This window comes from Lepidochelys kempii, chromosome 19, assembly GCF_965140285.1.
Source record: "Lepidochelys kempii isolate rLepKem1 chromosome 19, rLepKem1.hap1, whole genome shotgun sequence".
In the NCBI taxonomy this organism is placed as follows: domain Eukaryota; kingdom Metazoa; phylum Chordata; order Testudines; family Cheloniidae; genus Lepidochelys; species Lepidochelys kempii.
In genome coordinates, this window is record NC_136398.1 from 16217709 (window position 1) to 16236344 (window position 18636).

Here is an 18636-nt window from a genome sequence, read left to right on the forward strand (position 1 = left end):
AAGCACTTAAAAATCAGGGAACGCAAAGATAAATGATGATAAAGACACTGACTTCCTCTGTAAAGTGCTGATGGTCTACTGATGAAAAATGGTAAGAGGTAGGGATTATTATTATTAATAATTATTAATTATTATTATCAAGTTTGATAGCAGAACCTTAGTTCCATCTGCTTGCACATATGCATTTTGGGTGAAACTTCATATTTTGAGGCCTCATGTATAACTTAAGTGCTGTGTAGCCCTTGTGCTGACCTGAATTTCAACACATACATACACACACACACACACACTCTCTTATGGTTGAAAAGTGGTTTCCATGACAACCCTTCTGTTTTCACATGCCCATACCATAACTCATGCCTATAACTTTTTCAAATATTCTGTAGGTTTAATGTTTTCCATGTTTCCACCAAAAGTGAATTTGTTGAAACTGTCCTTCCTCATTACCATATGCCAGACCACTAACCTCTTATCAAGATCGTGTTCTGATACAATGCTGATGAGAAACTAGAGGGCATTTAGAGATGGTTTATGTGTACAAACACACCTAAAATAGTGGCACTAACAATACGTGCCAATCATTCTCTAACCACTCTGCTTGTATATGAGCTGTTTCCATTTCTAGGTTTGATTCTCAGAATGTAAGCTTTGAAGGCAGAGACAGTGTCTTCTTGTTTGGACAGCACCTAGCTTATGGTGGTTACTTCCACAATATAAATAAACAAGTAATAATAAAGTTTGAGTAAAATCCATTCAACCACATTTGATTTCAATAAATGTAATGGGATGCTGGCTCTTAATAGCTGGAGAAGGCAGTCTGGCAGACCAATTACCCCGTTCCAGGTACCTGTGGAAAGTGAACTAAGGCCTCAGGAATAATCAAAATGGACACTGGGTAAGAGGAAGATGGTCCCAGGGAACAGTCAGTGTCTGGGAGGGGGAAGGAGTAGGAAAAAACAAGACCATTGTTCCTTTAAGGTCCTGGGGGCAGGAGCCTTGCAGAGCGGGTGGGACAAGGCTCCCCTCTCTCTCTGCCAGCCCAGACAAGTGTCAGGGGTAATTAGACCCACCTGGGAAGGGTCAAGGAAATGGTGAGATGCCTGAGGGTGAAACAAAAAGGAGGCTCCAAGCACAACAAGGGAGAGGCTGCTGAGAGGACACAGTCAGAGAGGAGGGCTGTAGAAACCCTGAACTATAGGGGAGAGTTTGCAGGCTGGGGAGGCTATGACTTAAAGGACATAGTCCCAGAAAGGAGAGCTGTGGGGCCCTGAACCCCATGGGTAGATAGGAGGCTCTTTTGGAGCTGGGCTGTGTTTAATAAATTAGACACGAAGAGAGGTGGAATATTGTATTTAATGACTTAGGGGCGTAACTGAATTATTTCCTGAAACCTACAGGGAAACTGAGGTAGGGGACTGCAGTGGCACAACATGTCAAAAGGGGATGTGTTCGGAGATTACATGTAAATAAAACACTGAATAAAACATTTGTCCTCGAGGAAAATAATTAATCACATTTGTATAAACAAGGCCGTAAAAATGGCTGAAGTTTCAAACTTGAAATTGAGATAGTCCTCACTGAGGACCAGTGCTTTGACTAGTGCTTCAGAGACAAAGATGGGTTCAATTAAGAAAGTTATTGGCATTTTAAAACTGCATGTTGTGCAGCAGATTTCACAGAGCTTTCCTAGGAATACATTATTTTTTCCCATCTTACTTTTCTATTGAAGCAAGCTACCCCAGCGATTTTACACAATCATTAATAGGAACAGAGGCGGCCTATATAATTGTGAACCATACAAGTAAATCCCTGTGTTAAGATGTGGTTCATGCTAAGAAAAAGTTTGAGAATCTCTGGGCTTCAGCCAGCTAGAGCTAATTGTTGTGCAAGGTATTGGAGGACAAATGTGCTTGCTTAGCCGTACACAGGCCATCTTAACCACAGGCTTTGCTCCTTCCTCTGATCCTGCTAATATAGATCATTTACTCTGTGGCAACTGCTGTCAGTTGAACTGAATGGTACTTTCCATGGAGCGCATTTTGAGCAAGTATTTCTGCAGTGGCAAATGTAATGTTCTGTGGCGTTATTTGAACAGTCATCCAATTAATAAAATACTGCGCAGCAAAAACCATCACAGCAGAAATACTTTCAGGCCACGCCATAGAAAGCGATGCTCAGGTGCTCCAACACTGCAGTCATAGGTGCCAACTTTTCCCAGCGCTGGTGGGTGCTCGACCCCCACTCCGGCCCTGCCCCAAATCCACCCCTGCCCCACCCCTCCCGCTGCTGCCCTGCCCCCATTCCAACCCCTTCTCCAAAGTCCCCACCCCAACTCCGTCCCCTCCCTGCCCCATTGGACTCTTTCCCCAAATCCCCGCCCCGGCCCCACCTCTTCCCCGAGTGCGCCGCATTCCCGCTCCTCCTCCTCCCTCCCAGTGCTTGCCACCGCGAAACAGCTGTTTCGTGACGGCAAGCACTGGGAGCTACGGGGAGAAGCGGGGATGCAGAGTGCTCAGGGGAGGAGGCAGAGGCGGAGGTGAGCTGGGGCGGGGCGGGAAGCTTGGCTGCTGGTGGATGCAGAGCACCCACCAATTTTTCCCTGTGGGTGCTCCAGCCTTGGAGCACCTTTGACTGCAGTACCCAAACTCCCTCCCAGAGCCTGACCCCTCACCCCCTCCTGCATCCAAACACAGACAGCTGCAGCGGCACAGGAGCCTGCAAACAGAGCTGTAAATGGGAGTATGAGTGGGAGTTCTGTTGGAGGAGAAGGTATTTGTAGGACTTAGCTGAGAAGGCTATGACAGATACAGAGGCAGCAGCGGTAGTGACCCAAGCAGTGGAAGACACAATGAAGATGACTGGATGTGGAAGCTGCGGTATGTACATGATCCTGGAGGGGGTACCTGAAAAGAGTTTTGTCTGCATGAAGTGCTGCCTGGTAGAGCTGATGGAAGAAAAGATCCGAGGACTGGACATGCAGGTGGAAACTCTGGTTCAGTTTAGAAGGGGGTTCGAGCAGATGATGAAGCAAAGACATGAGGAGGCTGAAGGGAAAAGCTCAGACTTGCAGATGGAAGCAGGACCAAAGAACTCTGAGGGGAGACTGCTGGGTGAGGAAAGTGGACAGTGGAAGCATGTGACTAAGAGAACCAGGCAGAGGAAAAGACGGGCCAGTGAAGGAGAAATAGAGCTCAGGAACAGGTTTGCGGAGTTGGAAAATGAAGAAGGGACACAGCCGGTGGTCACTGAAGGTGAGAGGGCAAGGAAGAAGAGAAGAGCAGCTAGTCCGATAGGAAGAGGGCAAGAGTCAATGGAGACAACAACACCAAATATGAGCCCCAGGAGGATTCGGGATGGGTTGCAGAGGATTGCAAGGGACAATAGGAATCAAGAGGACTTGGAGCCAGAGGGAACAGGGGATAGACTGGAGAATCACACCACCACCAGGAAAAGGCAGGTCTACATGATCGGGGACTCCTTACTGAGAAGGATAGACGGGCCTGTAACAAGAGCTGATCCAGAGAACAGAAGGGTGTGCTGTCTGCTGCGTGCTAAGATACAGGATGTGGACCTGAGGCTGAAGAGGATCCTAACAGGAGTGTGAAAGAATCCATTGATTGTCCTTCATTTGGGAACAAATGATATGGCTAGATTCTCGCTGGAATGTATCAAGGGAGACTATGCCAGGCTGGGGAGGACGCTTAAGGAAATCGAGGCTCAGGTAATCTTCAGTGGGATTCTGCCTGTTCCTAGAGAAGGGCAACAAAGGTGTGACAAGATTATGATGCTCAATAGATGGCTCAGGCAGTGGTGCTATGAGGAGGGCTTTGGGATGTAGGCCACTGGGAGGCATTCATGGTCAGAGGACTGTTCTCTTGGGATGGACTTCATCTGAGTAAGAAGGGAAATAGACTTCTAGGATGGAGGATGGCACAACTGATCAAGAGAGCTTTAAACTAGGAATTTGGGGGAGATGGTTGTGAGATGTCCAGGTAATCTCCACGCTGGATTTTAACATTGAGAGGGAAGAAAACAAAGGAAGAAAGGATACAGCCGTGGGTAGGAGAATGGACATAAGGAGGAAGGGTAGTGTAGGTGATACTGGCAGTAGAATGGTTTCAGAGTAACAGCCGTGTTAGTCGGTATTCGCAAAAAGAAAAGGAGGACTTGTGGCACCTTAGAGACTAACCAATTTATTTGACCATAAGCTTTCGTGAGCTACAGCTCACTTCATCGGATGCATGGTGAAGTGAGCTGTAGCTCACGAAAGCTTATGCTCAAATATATTGGTTAGTCTCTAAGGTGCCACAAGTCCTCCTGTTCTTTTTGGCAGTAGAATGTCTGTGCCTAATCGGGTAAAGAATGTGAGCGAGGCCAAACAGCAAAAATGAAGATGTTTGTACACTAATGCGAGGAGCCTGGGTGACAAAATGGAGGAACTAGAGCTACTGGTGCGGAAGTGAAACCAGATATTCCAGGGGTAACAGAAACAGGGTGGAATAGTCGTCACGACTGGAGTGAAGGGTCTGTGCTGTTTAGGAAAGACAGAAATAAAAGCAAAAGTGATGGAGTAGCATTGTCTATCAAGGATGAGGGAGACTGTAAAGAAATAAGAAGCGATGGAATGGATAAGACAGAGTCTGTCTGGGCAAAAATCACATTGGGGAAGAAAGCTACTAGAGCCTCCTCTGGGATAGTGCTTGGGGTGTGCTATAGACCGCCGGGATCCGATCTGGATTTAATATTTTTAATGAAGTAAATACTAATGGGAATTGTGTGATCATGGGAGACTTTAACCTCCCAGATATAGACTGGAGGACAAGTGCTAGTAATAATAATAGGGCTCAGACTTTCCTGGATGCAATAGCTGATGGATTCCTTCACCACGTAGTTGCTGAACCAACAAGAGGGGATGCCATTTTAGATTTGGTTTGGTGAGTAGTGAGGACCTCATAGAAGACATGGTTGTAGGGGACAACCTTGGTTCGAGTGATCATGAGCTAATTCAGTTAAAACTAAACGGAAGGATAAACAAAAACAGATCTGTGACTAGGGTTTTTGATTTCAAAAGGGCTAACTTTAAAAAATTAAGGAAATTAGTTAGGGAAGGGGATTGGACTGAAGAATTTGTGGATCTCAAGGCAGAGGAGGCCTGGAATTACTTCAAGTCAAAATTGCAGAAACTATAAGAAGCCTGCATCCCAAGAAAGGGGAAAAAATTCATAGGCAGGAGTTGTAGACCAAGCTGGATGAGCAAGCATCTCAGAGAGGAGATTAATAAAAAGCAGAAAGCCTACAAGGAGTGGAAAATGGGAGGGATTAGAAAGGAAAGCTACCTTATTGAGGTCAGAACATGTAGGGATAAAGTGAGAAAGGCCAAAAGCCATGTAGAGTTCGACCTCACAAAGGGAATTAAAACCAATAGTAAAAGATTCTATAGCCATATAATTAAGAAGAAAACAAAGAAAGAAGAAGTGGGACCGCTAAACACTGAGGATGGAGTGGATGTTAAGGATAATCTAGGCATGGCCCAATAGCTAAACAAATACTTTGCCTCAGTCTTTAATGAGGCTAATGAGGAGCTTAGGGATAATGGTAGGACGTATTTTAAAGAATCCTTATTGAGCTTACAGGGACAAACCATCCCGATGTGTAGAAAGAATAGTAAATATGGCAGGCGACCAGCTTGGCTTAACAGTGAAATCCTTGATAATCTTAAATACAAAAAAGAAGCTTACAAGAAGTGGAAGATTGAACAAATGACCAGGGATGAGTATAAAAATATTGCTCAGGCATGTAGGAGTGAAATCAGGAAGCCAAATCACACCTGGAGTTGCAGCTAGCAAGAGATGTTAAGAGTAACAAGAAGGGTTTCTTCAGGTATGTTAGCAACAAGAAGAAAGTCAAGGAAAGTGTGGGCCCCTTACTGAATGAGGGAAGCAATCTAGTGACAGAGGATGTGGAAAAAGCTAATGTACTCAATGCTTTTTTTGCTTCTCTCTTCACAAACAAGGTCAGCTCCCAGACTGCTGCACTGGTCAGCACAGCATGGGGAGGAGGTGACCAGCTCTCTGTGGAGAAAGAAGTGGTTCGGGACTATTTAGAAAAGCTGGACGTGCACAAGTCCATGGGGCCAGATGCGTTGCATCCGAGAGTGCTAAAGGAATTGGCGGATATGATTGCAGAGCCATTGGCCATTATCTTTGAAAACTCATGGCGATCCGGGGAAGTCCCAGACGACTGGAAAAAGGCAAATGTAGTGCCCATCTTTAAAAAAGGGAACAAGGAGGATCCTGGGAACTACAGGCCAGTCAGCCTCACCTCAGTCCCTGGAAAAATCATAGAGCAGGTCCTCAAGAAATCAATTCTGAAGCACTTAGAGGAGAGGAAAGTGATCAGAAACAGTCAGCATGGATTCACCAAGGGCAAGTCATGCCTGACTAATCTAATTGCCTTCTATGATGAGATAACTGGCTCTGTGGATGAAGGGAAAGCAGTAGACATGTTGTTCCTTGACTTTAGCAAAGCTTTTGACACTGTCTTCCACAGTATTCTTGCCAGCAAGTTAAAGAAGTATGGGCTGGATGAATGGACTATAAGGTGGATAGAAAGCTGGCTAGATTGTCGGGCTCAACGGGTAGTGATCAATGGCTCCATGTCTAGTTGGCAGCTGGTATCAAGTGGAGTGCCCCAAGGGTCGGTCCTGGGGCCGGTTTTGTTCAATATCTTGAAAAATGATCTGGAGGATGGTGTGGATTGCACCCTCAGCAAGTTTGCAGATGACACTAAACTGGGAGGAGAGGTAGATACGCTGGAGGGTAGGGATAGGATACAGAGGGACCTAGACAAATTGGAGGATTGGGCCAAAAGAAATCTGATGAGGTTCAACAAGGACAAGTGCAGAGTCCTGCACTTAGGACGGAAGAATCCAATGCACCGCTACAGACTAGGGACCGAATGGCTAGGCAGCAGTTCTGCAGAAAAGGACCTAGGGGTTACAGTGGACGAGAAGCTGGATATGAGTCAACAGTGTGCCCTTGTTGCCAAGAAGGCCAATGGCATTTTGGGATGTATAAGTAGGGGCATTGCCAGCAGATCGAGGGACGTGATCATTCCCCTCTATTCGACCTGGAGTACTGTGTCCAGTTTTGGGCCCCATACTACAAGAAGGATGTGGAAAAATTGGAAAGAGTCCAGCGGAGGGCAACAAAAATGATTAGGGGACTGGAACACATGAGTTATGAGGAGAGGCTGAGGGAACTGGGGATGTTTAGTCTACGGAAGAGAAGAATAAAGGGGGATTTGATAGCTGCTTTCAACTACCTGAAAGGGGGTTCCAAAGAGGATGGCTCTCGACTGTTCTCAATGGTAGCAGATGACAGAACGAGGAGTAATGGTCTCAAGTTGCAGTGGGGGAGGTTTAGATTGGATATTAGGAAAAACGTTTTCACTAGGAGGGTGGTGAAACACTGGAATGCGTTACCTAGGGAGGTGGTGGAATCTCCTTCCTTAGAAGTTTTTAAGGTCAGGCTTGACAAAGCCCTGGCTGGGATGATTTAATTGGGGATCGGTCCTGCTTTGAGCGGGGGTTGGAGTAGATGACCTCCTGAGGTCCCTTCCAACCCTGATATTCTATGATTCTATGACGACACATGGAAATGAGGATATGGAGGTAGATATTATGACATCTGAGGTAGAAGCCAAACTTGAACAGCTTAATGGGACTAAATCGGGGGGCCCAGATAATCTTCATCCAAGAATATTAAAGGAACTGGCACATGAAATTGCAAGCCGATTAGCAAAAATTTTTAATGAATCTGTAAACTCAGGGGTTGTACCATATGACTGGAGAATTGCTAACAGTTCCTATTTTTAAGAAAGGAAAAAAAAGTGATCCGGATAACTACAGGCCTGTTAGTTTGACATCTGTAGTATGGGAGGTCTTGGAAAAAATTTTGAAGGAGAAAGTAGTTAAGGACATTGAGGTCAATGGTAATTGGAACAAAATACAACATGGTTTTACAAAAGATAGATTGTGTCAAACCAACCTGATCTCCTTTTTTGAGAAGGTAACACATTTTTTAGACAAAGGAAACACCGTGGATCTAATTTACCTTGATTTCAGTAAGGCGTTTGATACGGTTCCACATGGGGAATTATTAGCTAAATTGGAAAAGATGGGGATCAATATGAAAATTGAAAGGTGGGTAAGGAACTGGTTAAAAGGGAGAATACAACAGGTCACACTGAAAGGTGAACTGCCAGGCTGGAAGAAGGTTACTAGTGTTGTTCCTCAGGGATCGGTTTGGGGACTAATCTTATTTAATCTTTTTATTACTGACCTCAGCACAAAAAGCAGGAATGTGCTAATAAAGTTTGTGAATGACACAAAGCTGGGAGGTATTGCCAATACAGAGAAGGACCGGGATATCATACAGGAAGATCTGGATGACCTTGTAAAGTGGAGTAATAGTAATAGTGAGAAGTGTAAGGTCATGCATTTAGGGATTAATAACAAGAATTTTAGTTACAAACTGGGGATGCATCACTTGGAAGTAACAGAGGAGGAGAAGGACCTCGGAGTATTGGTTGATCACAGGATGACTATGAGCCGCCAAAGTGATATGGTTGTGAAAAAAGCTAATGTGGTCTTGGGATGAATCAGGTGAGGTATTTCCAGTAGAGATAAGGAGGTGTTAGTACAGTTATACAAGACACTGGGGAGACCTCATCTAGAATATTATGTGCAGTTCTGGTCTCCCAGGTTTAAGGAGGATGAATTCAACTGGAACAGCTACAGAGAAGGGCTACTAGGATAATCTAAGGAATGGAAAACCTATCTTATGAAAGGAGACACAAAGAGCTTGTCTTGTTTAGTCTAACCAAAAGAAAGCTGAGAGGCGATATGACTGCTATCTATAAATATATCAGAGGGATAAATACCTCTGAGGGAGAAGAATTATTTAAGTTCAGTACCAATGTGGACACAAGAACAAATGAATACAAACTGGCCATCAGGAAGTTTAGACTTGAAATTAGACTAAAGTTTTTAACCATCAGAGGAGTGAAGTTCTGGAACAGCCTTCCAAGGGAAACAGTGGGGGCAAAAGACCTATCTGGCTTCAAGATTAAGCTTGATAAGTTTATGGAGGAGATGGTATGATGGGATAACATGATTTTGGCATTTAATTGATCTTTGACTAGTGGTAAATAGGCCCAATGGCCTGTGATAGGATGTTAGATGGGGTGGGATCTGAGTTACGACAGAGAAATCTTTCCTGGGTGTCTGGCTGGTGAGTCTTGCCCACATGCTCAGGGTTTAGCTGATCACCATATATGGGGTCGGGAAGAAATTTTCCTCCAGGGCAGATTGGCAGAGGCCCTGGGGGTTTTTTACCTCCCTCTGCAATGTGGGGTACGGGTCACTTGCTGGAGGATTCTCTGCACCTTGAAGTCTTTAAACCGGGGTGCCCAGCCCCCACTGCCCCCCCGCCCCGGGGTGCTACTGGACTTCAGTAGCTCAGACATAGGTTAGGGGTTTGTTACAGGAGTGGGTGAGTGAAATTCTGTGGCCTGTGTTGTGCAGGAGGTCAGACTAGACGATCATAATAGTCCCTTCTGACCTTAAAATCTGTAATTCTGATTCCCTTCCAGCAGCTGCACCCCCAACCCTTCCCCAGCCTAGAGCCTGCACCCAAACTCCCTCCCAGAGCCCGCATCCTGCAGCGCAACCCCCTGCCTGGGGAAAGAGAGTGGGGGCGAGCAAGTGACAGAGGGAGGGGGATGGAGTGAGCGGAAGCGGGGCCTCAGAAGAGGGGTGGGATAGGGGCGTGGCCTCAAAGAAGGGGCAGGGCCAGGGTCTTTGGGTTTGCCTGGTTAGGCAGCTGGCACCCCTCTGCAGTATTCCCAGCTGGCCTAGGAAACATAAGGGCTGGGGAGGCAGCCCCTGCCCAGGTCTGGCGGGTGCTCAGTGGGGGCAGAGTAGTGCAGGGCACATCCCCAGCCCCTGCGCTCAGGGGTGTCGCCCTGACCCCAGCTCAGGGGGTCCTGGTCCCCCAGGAGGGTGCCGCGCACAAGAACCCCCCACCCATGGGAGACTGGGCACCCTGAGCCCCCACCAGCAGACCTGGCTGCCACCTCAGGCTGGCATGGAAGGCCTCCCACACAGCCTGCCGGGGGGGCGGGGCCCGGCGCCAGGGGGCGTGTCCCCGGCGCCAGGGGGCGTGTCCCGGCCCGTGTCAGTCTCTCTGCTGCTCACACGCGCGTGGCCGTTGCAGTAGCGGCACCGCCCCCTCCCTCCCCCCCCCAGCACCGCGCGGAGGCCCCTGAACACCACCCCCGGCACGGGCCAGGTAAGGGGTAGGGCCCAGCCCCCACTGCCTCCTTCAGACAGGGGCCCCCGCCCCCCCGGCCCGGGGTGCCCAGCCCCCACTGCCCCCCCGGCCCGGGGTGCCCAGCCCCCACTGCCTCCTTCAGACAGGGGCCCCCGCCCCCCCGGCCCGGGGTGCCCAGCCCCCACTGCCCCCCCGGCCCGGAGTGCCCAGCCCCCACTGCCTCCTTCAGACAGGGGCCCCCGCCCCCCCGGCCCGGGGTGCCCAGCCCCCACTGCCCCCCCGGCCCGGGGTGCCCAGCCCCCACTGCCTCCTTCAGACAGGGGCCCCCGCTCCTCCGCCCAGCCCCCACTGCCCCCCCGGCCCGGGGTGCCCAGCCCCCACTGCCTCCTTCAGACAGGGGCCCCCGCCCCCCCGGCCCGGGGTGCCCAGCCCCCACTGCCCCCCCGGCCCGGGGTGCCCAGCCCCCACTGCCTCCTTCAGACAGGGGCCCCCGCTCCTCCGCCCAGCCCCCACTGCCCCCCCGGCCCGGGGTGCCCAGCCCCCACTGCCTCCTTCAGACAGGGGCCCCCGCTCCTCCGGCCCGGGGTGCCCAGCCCCCACTGCCCCCCCGCCCTGGGGTGCCCAGCCCCTCTGCGGCCAGGGGCTCTTGCCCCTTCATCTCCAGTGCTTTTCAGGGTAGCCAGCCCCCGTCCAGTCCGGGGGACTCCTGCTCCCCCCCGGAGTTCCCAGTCCCCCGCCGCCCGGGTGCTCCGTTTCCCCACGTGAAGGGGTCTGTTCTCTTGCTCTTGAGTTCAGGTGCTGCTTCCCCAACTCCCACCCCGCCTCCAGTGCAGCTCAGGTTTCCTTGGGGGTCTCCCCTTTTCCTGGCCATCTTAAGGCTCCGCCCTCTGAATCTGCCAGGATCGCCAGAGCTTCCCGTCTAGCCTGCGGCATGTCCCCGCCCGTGACTTCTCTCCCCTTGCCCACCCCCCCGGGGCCCGACCCCTGCACCGCTGTCCGTGAAACGAGCTCTGGACAGACTGGCGCCCTTCTGTTGCTGTGTAAAGTTGCACCAGTCAGGGAGAGCTATGGTTTCAGTTGGTGCGTTCACTCTTCTCGGCCCTGGTTCAGGTCTGATCTCTGCAAACTTCGGTGTATGCATTGGTGCACGTACGGAGCTACAAACATCAGCCAGTAAAAAAGGTCTTTCCGTTTAATGCTGTCTTGCCGAGGCTATTGAAGTTGCCCCAGATTTTGTCATAAATTGTCACTTAGGCTTATAGAGCATCAGAGCTTACTTAACCTGCAAAAAGGGAAAATGAACAATGAGATGGAAATAAAGTTAAACAATGGGGCATCATTTGACAATTTTCATAAAATATAGCCCTGAAGAGAGAAATGTTGTGCCCGTATCCTTTTTTTTAAGCTGCACAAATGACTTGTATTATCATATTTTTTGTGGTTTTCTTTGCACTTTTTGTACAGGGTGGTCAGCCTGTGTTGCTTTAAGTTACTGAGATCTGAAATGACTCATTACAAACTTTCCTAGGTCTGTATTTGTAGTCTTATAAAGATCTCACAATTTCCCTGGTTTTTACACAGTCTCTTTCTCTACTGGCCTCCAGTTATTTTGTAGTCTTTGCTCTGATCTCTGTTGTCAGTCTTAAGGTGAGGTAGCCTCTTCTAGTGCTCTTAATTAGCACCTTTATCTCTCCATGAGGCGGAGTAGAGATCAGCTCAAAAAGCAGTGTTTGTTCTAACACGGAATCTTTAATATTACCTAATTCATTCTCATACTGCTGCTGTAATGATGGTGTTTCTATTACAAGAGCAGTTCTGTGATTATAGTACTTTTACTATAGAAAAAGCTATTTACCAAGAGTGGTGTTATATGAGAAATGAATATAGAATAGACTCCTAACTCACTTTACTTACAGATAATTACTGTGAAAGGCTGTTAGACTCACTTTTTAATCCGGGTTTGTAGTGTTGTCGTAGCCGTGCTGGTCCCAGGGTTTGGAGAGGCAGTGTTGGTGAGGCAATATCTTTTGTTGGACCATCTCCTGTTGGTGAAAGAGCCCAGCTTTTGAGCCACACTGTTCTTCAGGCCAAGAGCTCTGTGCAGCTCGAAAGCTTGTTTCTTTCACCAAGGGAATATGGTCCAATAATCACCCACCTTGTCCCTCTTTTTATCCCATGACAGTTGTTGCAATGTTACTAGGTTATAGCTGTGACCATTCCTTTGAAAAAACAACCAAACTCCCGATTCTCCTCCCCATCCTGCTCCCAAGTAGTTACTGTTGTGGTTATGGTGCCACTGCAAATTTATATTCCAGACTAACATAATATGATGATTTTAACTAAGTTCTTCTTTGAACAGGTTTCAGACCACAAGAATTCCTAAATTTTATCGTGCTAGCAGCTTAATAAGCTATCAGTTTGAACAGTTCGTTCAAAATTAAAGGAGTTTTATGCCAATTAAAATAGCAAGTTGAAGATAAAGTTCCAGCCAACCTATGTTATGTCTCTGTAGACCCCAAAATAGGCTAGTTGAACTAATTGAAAAGACTGTGTTAAAGACTTGTGAAGAGAATACATTTTCTCTGTACCAGACTAAGCATATTTAAATACAGTCATTTCTATATAAATGCCTGTTAAAGATTAACATGCAGTGAAAAGGGTAAACTTATAGTGCACTAGAGAGTAAAATGCAATCAGAAGTTAACCTCTCTGTAAGAAATAAATGTGTTGAAATTAATACCTTTTCTGGGTATCTTAGAAACATGCTACTTTGTTTTAGAGGCAGTTTGCCAGAGAAATCCATAAAGCAAATGTTTTTCAGGAATTGTACTTTTCCTGAAGTGAAGCATTAAACCATGTGTACAGCAAAGTAATTTGTGCTGTTTTTCTAATTTAAATTCAAGTTATGGCATTTAGGAAAAATGTTTAGTTTACTTCATTGACTGGAAAACAGGACAACTTGGAGGTAATTTGTATTTATCCAGGAAATGGAAAGACTTATAACCAGGCATAAAAAACATATAAAATTAAAATAGTTAAAATGTAATTTCTTCAGCCTACTATTTTTATCTGATTCTCATCTTGGTTTTAATGTCCCCAAAATGTTCATATGAAGTGTGATGTTGAGTTATGCTATTAATCTTTTTAAAAAATGGATTTCATATGCCATGGTTCTTGAAAAGCCAGCATTCCTTTAGATTTTTATTTATTACCGCAAGGATCGGTGATAGCCATTAAAGCCCTCAGGGTCTGAAAATTTTCCAGACGCCTCCTAGTGAGAAGACTAAACTTAATAGCCAGAAGTAGATATAAAATGGAAAGTTTGGGTTAGCAGGATCCAGAGAACAACACCTTGGGGCTGAGAATTTTACTGGGGGCTCTTCCTGGAACCAGTTTGGGGCTTCATCATATTTCATATTAGCCTCCACAAGGGAAAAATAACTTTCTCCTGGCTGTTTTGCAGCCTCCAGGCAGCAAAAAGGGATTGTTCAGTCTTCCTCCTGGCCTAGAGCTTCCTGACTTCTGGGAGTGGTAGAGGCCTCTACTACTAAAATGCCCTTCCCTCAGCCTCTGTGAATTGGATCCTTTCCTCCTGTGAATAACTTCAGTACCTAGCTTTTTTGATGTTGACAATTCTCAAGTAGATTCCTTTCAGGAATCTGTTTCACTGATGCCCACAAGGATCTGAATAGCAGAAGAAAAACTGACCAGAGCAGTGGTGTTTTTTTTCACTCTGCTGGTGTTTGGCAAAGCTATGAGCAGCAGCAGCAGAGCCACTGGGGCTATCTGCAGACTGAGGAATCAATTTATGCTCAATCCATATTTAGAAGGTCTTCACAAGCATTACGGCTAAAATCAGTGGGGGATTTTTTTTTCCTAACAGAGGCTCAGATTCTCACTCACCTTAGCAAGCTTCCCACTTGCCTACAGTGAGTAGGCTTTATGTTCCTTGGATGTCGTGAAGTTTGAACAGTCCCCGTGATCATCTCCCCGATTGTTCGTGCTCAGAAATTTCCAAAGTCTTTGAGTCTTCTACCCAAAGGCATTTGTGTAGTGGGGTGTGTTTTCCTGTGTGTGTGTGCGGGGGCTGGAACAGCCTCATCAGTTATTTTTGAGAGAAGGGGATAAGAATGTTAATTTTCCTCTACTTTTTGAAAACAAACTCTAGTTTATACTTTTAAAAAAACAACAACCCAGGGATATGTCAAGAATATGAGGAACTGAAGTTCAGAGTGAAACTTGGCAGAGACGTAGTTGTCAAATGAGCAAGAGAGCTGCTACTTGTGGGTGTGTGTGTTTGATTTGACATAGTAAGGAGAATTTGAAAACGGCATATTGCGTGTGGAGTACACTTTTGTTGTTGTTGTGAGGTCTATGGTGGGCTGAAAAAATTGCACCAACTTTACTTCTCTGAATTTGGGACACAGTAAAATTCAACTTGGCCACTATCAACTTTAGCTTGTCTGCTATTTTAATATTTGTAAAGTCAAAGTTGTATTTCTTTTTTAAATCTAAGACCAGTATATAAGTTCCCACAATTTAAAGAACAACTCCAGTTTTAAAACCAGAATAAACAAAAGTGAAACTGAATTGATTGATTTTAATTCTCCAAGCTGAGATAAATATAAAAAGTAAATGAAACATGAACAGTGAGAATTAAACTAGATTTTAAAAATGCTTTCGCTTTTAATAATCCGAAACAGTGCCAGTAACATGATTTCTGTTGTCTTTTTTTAATTACCTAATCACATCTTATTTTAGCTAAATACATAGCCAAGCCTAGAAATAATTGTATTATGTGAAAAATGCATGTAATTTCGTAAGTAAATGTAGAAATTTGTACTTCATGTACATAACTCTTTCATGCATGGGATTTAAGGTTATTCAAGCTTTTAACTTCCAGGTTTTTGACTTCTGAATATTTAACTATACAACATTAATGTTCCATAAATAGTGTTTTTTCCATTTGTTATATATAGTTATTTAAAATTACCATTAAAATTGAACTGTAGGGAGGAAATAAAACATGCTTCGTAAGAATCCCATTTAATGTTAAATATTTTACTTTTGTAAGAGTTTTAGTCCCAATGTAGTTTAAAGTGAGCTGTAGCTCACGAAAAGCTTATGCTCAAATAAATTGGTTAGTCTCTAAGGTGCCACAAGTACTCCTTTTTCTTTTTGCGAATACAGACTAACACGGCTGCTGCTCTGAAACATATATATATATATATATATAAAAACCACACACACTTCACTTCCCTAGAGGGTGAAAGGTGGCAGCTGTTTAACAGCTCGTAGCATTTCAGTACAGACCATTTAGAAAACCATATCTAATTGAAACTGCGTGGTGAATTGAGATGAAATGTAATTACTGGAGATAAAAAAGGGATCCCTAACGATCACAAATCTTCCTGGGTTTATGTGGCCTGTGGAAGATAATCACCTTCTTACTTTAGGGCCTCCGAACTGCATATTGATGCACTGGCTCAGTTCTGACTCTGGTGTTAGGAATGTGTGAAGTGTTCTGAATCACTAACACTGCTTCCTGTAGTACTCTTGCTTTTACTTGGTTTTTCATCCATGCCCAACCCTGCTGAGTTTGTACCATTGACTACCACACCAGGAATTCTGAAGTCCTCCTCCTGATACTGAAAAGGTTTCTCTCCCCATCCCATCCGTTTGTTTAATGCTCAAATAAATTTGTTAGTCTCTAGGATGCCACAAGTACTCCTTTTTTCTCCCCATCCCCTTTCCCTGACTAGCCCCATTCTTAATCACATGTCAGGTTCACCAGGCTTCTGGCTGAGATGGCCCTTCTGAAACTTATTCATGCAGCTCAAATAATCTGGGGATTGACACAATGTGCCTTTTTCCAGTGGGAGAAACATGATGCCTTTTGGACTGTGTTGCCCCACAGATCCTGAGTTTAGGAGTACTTGCATTTTATGTATAGGTTTGTTCTTTGGGGGGATTCTTGAAGGATATGATGAGCTTCATGGCTGTGCACCAACATTCAAGATGTTAAGGGCTTTTAACTCCTCTTAATCCATGGAGCATCATTCTGTAATATGTAATACTGAGAAAAGACTCCTCATGGAGTCAACCTGGAAGCATTCATAAGTGTTTCAGATTTTGACTAGTCTGAGAACTTGTTCTGTTGTATGACTGGAAGGCTTGTAAATTATGATCCCTTTCAGCAGATATGTAAATGAAGAGGATAGAGTATCTTGCGGCAGTTTCACCCTCTTGTGGCTAGAGCAAAACCAGAAAGAAAACTTGGAGGCTGATGGACCCAATTTAGATATGCTGATTTAGCACCTTCGTTTCAGTTTGCGGTGAGAACTTGTTCTTCACAGTTGAGTCTTACTCTTGGGTCAATCCCCCTTGCAGCAAAAGAGTATGTGGCTTTGTGCTAGGGTACATGGCTGAGACGTGTGCTGTCCTCCAATGTGCCAAATCATGCATGTGCTGTACTTGAGCAAGAGTATGTGCAGGTTTGGGGACAGGGCTTTGTTATAGCAAAGTGAATGCAATATTCTTGCCCTTGCATCACTTGCAGTTTGGAAGAGTGTGTCAGGGATGGTTTCTCCTACATCCAAACTTCTAGCCAGGAAAGAGGAGCTCCAGAGATACTCCTTTAGCTAAAGTGCTTGTTTGTTGTTGGATATAACTTTTCATGGTTCAAACAGAAAGGAAATCCTGGAGTATAATTTTCATCATGTCTGTTTGTTCAAATTAGCTTAACTTTTAAACACTTTCAGAGTTGTTATAGCCATGCTCTGCTGTCCTCTGCATAAGTGTTTGTCTATATATAATCTCAACTCTCCTTTTACAAAGGCATCTTAGTGTGTGAATGAATAAAAAGAATCGTGTGTGTTCAGTTCCACTTCTTCCTCCGCTTCCCCTGAGATATTGCTCTCCTTGTTTGGAATCTCAGACTCATTTCAGGAAGCTGGGAAAGTGAAATTATTATCACAATTCAGTAAATTATCTTTGTAGAAAGTTTTCTTCCATACTTACTTCAGCTATGCATATATTTCCTGGTAGGTCAGCAGCCAGCAGTTGAAGAATAAATGCTGAGGTTACTTAAGTATTTATTCTCAGCACATGTTGCAGCAATATAGAAAGAATCCGGGTTTTCCTCTCGTATAATAATCTGTTGGTCTTTAGGTTTTCCTATGAAAGAAAAGCTACATAGAGATTGAGACTTGAGCAAATGGATTTTTTTTTTTGCCATTTCCCTTATACTGAGAAAGTTTAAAGCCAGAATTAAAAGCCTACCTGAAAAGAAATATTTTTAATAGGAAGTGTGCTCCAAAGTTAAGCAGCTTTTTTTACACATCTGTGATTTTAGTGCTTATAGTCTCCATGGTATGACCCGCTTGTTCCTTTGTCTCTGCTCAGACAACAAAGGTGTCACTTGTGGTGTAAAGTGAACTCCTGTCAACTAGGACCTGGACTGTGACCTATCAGACCTGTTCCATGTTGGCCAATGAATAGCTGTCAGTCATGATGACTTCTAGTCACCACTGATATGGGTTGGATGTATCTTGCTAACATAGAAGTAAGAGGCTCCCTAGTTAGTCTCCTAAGAGGTAGATTTTGTTTGCATTGTATCTTTATTGAATACTGTCTCTGGCTGGGAAGCTGAACAAGTCTCTGTTTTTGTTTTTTGCAGCCACAGCTTGGCTGAGAATGTGCTGCTGCCTGCGTAACTACCAACTTCCCACCTCAGAGACTGACTCAGGTTTTTATCCAGCGACGCTCTGAACGACTGAGTGAAGACACAGCATCAGTAGTAGTACAACAGGTTCTCTAGAACCCAGTCGTTCCAATCTTATTAAAACTTCAGTCCCTGCTTCTGCTGATTATGGAGTTCAAGTTTTTCATTTGTCTCATCTGTGAACACTATGTAGCATGCTATTTCTTATACTGCTGTAGCTCAGTCTTTCATCTAATGCAGTTAACGAGGAAAACCAAATAAATAGAAAAGGAGTACTTGTGGCACCTTAGAGACTAACCAATTTATTTGAGCATAAGCTTTCGTGAGCTACTGCTCAATTCATCAGATGCATTCGATGAAGTGAGCTGTGCTCACGAAAGCTTATGCTCAAATAAATTGGTTAGTCTCTAAGGTGCCACAAGTACTCCTTTTCTTTTTGCGAATACAGACTAACATGGCTGCTACTCAAATAAATAAAAACTCTGATTTCTGTCAAGAAAATTTAAAGCATCTAATTCAAGACTTTTCAAACATTTATGTTGTTCTGGGCATGGTAGCTACTGCACTTCTATCTAAATT

At 45.2% G+C, this 18636-nt stretch overlaps 1 protein-coding gene across 4 annotated transcripts in view; it reads left to right on the plus strand.

Moving 5' to 3' along the window:
• The first annotated feature begins 10294 nt into the window (after positions 1-10294).
• The window catches only part of HIVEP3 (HIVEP zinc finger 3), a 493156-nt gene continuing 484814 nt past the window's right edge, over positions 10295-18636 (plus strand). For 2 of the 4 annotated variants that reach the window (XM_078849452.1, XM_078849453.1), the window contains exons 1-2: positions 10295-10352; positions 18013-18144. The gene's annotated coding sequence lies outside the window, so the exon portion shown is untranslated. Of the gene's footprint in view, positions 10353-16534; positions 16670-18012; positions 18145-18636 lie in introns of all 4 variants that reach the window. The other 2 variants (XM_073317990.2, XM_078849451.1) reach the window with 2 other exon arrangements.